Below are 3,137 nucleotides of genomic sequence, written 5' to 3'. Positions count from 1 at the left end.
CGCTATTCTCTCTTTGAGCTTGGTTCGGGTTCCTCTTGACTAATGGATTGGAGGCTCAGTTACTATTATAAGGATTAAAAGCTGTAAATGTGGGTCGAATCGGCCCGACATGACCCTCATTTTTGTGCCTTTGGAAAAAAATGGGTCGTGTCAGCCTACATTTGAGAAAGCTGACCCATTTGGGTCGACCCATTTTATTTATTCAGGCTCACATTTGGGGGCATATTAATATTTACTTTTATAAAATGTAAGAATGGGGATTTGAACCCCAACCTTTTTTTTAGTAGTCAAGGAACTAATCGCTAAGTTAAATACACTTTTTGGTTTAAATTATAGTTTCATTTGTTTTTATATGTTTTTCAACAATATGTATGCACATTTATATTTAAAATATTTATAATTATCTTGGTTAAACATTACTTTAATACACACATTTTAATTACTTTTATAATTGAATTTATTTACTTTTAAAATAATAAAGACTAATAAAAGAATTTTATTTCTCAATATTATTTATGCAATTGATATTATTATTATCATTATTTGATACCAATTTTTAACTAAAGGTTCCCTTTTTTTTTTTTATTATTATTATGTGGTTTAATGACCTTTTAAGTGGAAGCTAATGCTTTTATGGAGTTTTATCGATCTTTCAAGTGGAGTTTTATTGTCTAATCTTCTAAGGGTATTTTTATCACATGTTGGTCGTTATCTTATATTGTAGCTTATGGATTTGTTTAGCATGTTCTTTGGTTAGACAATATTTTTTTTTGAATAGAAGGAATCTCTCATTCAATTTGTATTTTTTTCAATCTGAATAGTGATACAATCTATTCCAAAAAAAAAAAAAAAAAATTATAGCTCATAAATCTTAAAACAAAGTAATATAGTTTTAATTTTATATTTTACAACTACTTAAATTATGCGGTTGTAAATACTCAAAGCTATGTTAGAATTTATTATTATGTTCGTTTCAATATAATTCGTAAATAAATATTAATTATGTGTAGTAATGTAGAATTATCGGATTAATTCGTGCTTTTTACTATGTCGTGCCTTTAGGCTAATTCCTTCATGTTTTCATGTCGTGCTTTAAGGCATGCCATGCTTTCGTGCTTGATGTCTAAGCCTGACATGATTCGCAACATCATGTTGTGCTTGGCTTAACCCATATTTTTTGAGTTTGCAAAACTTGTGCCAGACTTATGCCATACCAAAAACCCCAACCACATTTATAGTTCTAGATTACTTCTATCTTTGAATGTGTTTTATTTTGTCTAGTTTTGTTTCTTTCTACATGAGATTAGCGGTGTTGATGCGAGAATTCATCAACGATAAACATGAGAGATTTGTAAAGCTTAAGACTAATAACCACATGGATTTTTACGTGGTTCAACCATTAATGAGGCTCAGTCTACCAGTCAATGTTATTAACTTAAAAACTTGTGAAACTCAAGTTCTCTCTAGGTTTACAATTTGGTAGAGTTTTGGCTTGCTCAAATTGTATTGTCCCTTTACGAAGATATCCAAGACCTATTTATAGACAGTTGCGGATGCTTAAGGCCCTTTAATGAAAGAAAATTACATTGTTTTTTTTTCTTTTTAATCATATGCTAAATGCATAATTTTCATGAAGGAAAGCTGGAGAAATGTGTTAAGTAAGCAAAATACATTAAATTCCCCTTGGTTAGAAAGTAAGTTGTGTTACTCACATCCTCGAGTGACCATATCTGGGGCTAATCAGGGGTTTTTGGGTGTACAGAGTACGACCACGTCTTGGGAAGTGGAAGATAGTGTCAAGTGACGCACTCCCACTTTGCGAGTCTGATTTTGTTAGTATGACATTTCAAATTGTGAGGTTTACGAATGAGACAGATACTCTTTCTATACAACTACTACATTGTCAGTAGTAGGTGGGCAAACATGCTTTTAGGGTCAGGTTGTGGTCCCTACATCATTTTTTGTCTTCTTCTGCATGGTCGTGGCTTCTTTAGCAAGTACGATGAGCTTCGTATAACTAGTCTCCTTACAGAATTTGTAGTCCAATTATTAGGGCAATTTTTTTGCAATAAGCCTTCGACACCCAAGAAGGCAAGGCCCTGAGTAGCATCTACTGTGTATTTGAGTGATGTGGATGGATAGTGTACGCCCTGGTTTTCCCACGGGCTGATTAGCAAGCTGAGACACGGCCTAATCATGAGATTCGGCCTAATCATGTCTACCATGTGGACATCCCCAAGATCGGAGCTGCCATAGAAAGGTCCTACCTCCTCAGCTCGAGGGTAACCTAAGGGTTTGCCAAGAATAGACTGAGTTTGGACTCTGAAGGCCACAGGTTGAGGGAAGCATCCAGCTCGTGGTACGAGCTAGAGTTGGAGGCTGTGACCCTTTATAAAGTCAACCACGCAAGGTAAACGTGCATATATCAGACATCACGTGTCTGATATATCCCTGACTTCTCGGACACGCAGCATGAACGTGCGTATTCAGACACCCACGACTGGGTTGGGCCGTGCGGCCCATTATCCCCTTACCTATTGATTAGACCACACTTATGTGTCAGGTTTTAGGAATTAATCATGAATGTCGCAGAGTTGACATGATAGATAAGAATGTCACGGGATGACCTTCTTACCAACTCATAGGTGCCCTCTCCTATAAATATGGAGACCCTGGGAGTTACAAGGGGTTGGATTCTATTATGTAAAAAATATCCTGTAAAAGAATACCAAGCATATAACAATAATATTGACTGGTGGAGTAGAATGATTTTAACCTTTGAACCACTTAAAAAACGTATTTTGTGTCACCATTCCATTTCCCAGATCTTTCATCTATTTCGGTTCAACATAAGCACTAATCCCTTCCTCTTTATTTTCTTAATTACCTGTTGACGAAAAACCGCGTCAATAGATAGCCTCACAATTTAGGTCGAACTATTCATCTCAAAAGTGATACATGTCTTTACACATGCATATGTTTTTGAGAACAACTCAAGTGAGAGGTTTTGAAAAAATATGAGTAACAAGTGGCAATTATCATAGATATTTTCTATAGATTTTAGCGATTATGACTTCGACTCATATGACAAGTTATATTGATCTTATAAATTTTTGTTGTTGTTTGTTTGTGTTTTG

The sequence above is a fragment of the Humulus lupulus genome, chromosome 2 (genome assembly GCF_963169125.1).
Source record: "Humulus lupulus chromosome 2, drHumLupu1.1, whole genome shotgun sequence".
NCBI lineage: Eukaryota > Viridiplantae > Streptophyta > Magnoliopsida > Rosales > Cannabaceae > Humulus > Humulus lupulus.
The sequence above is the reverse complement of the archived record's forward strand: the minus strand, read 5'-3'. Positions refer to the sequence as shown.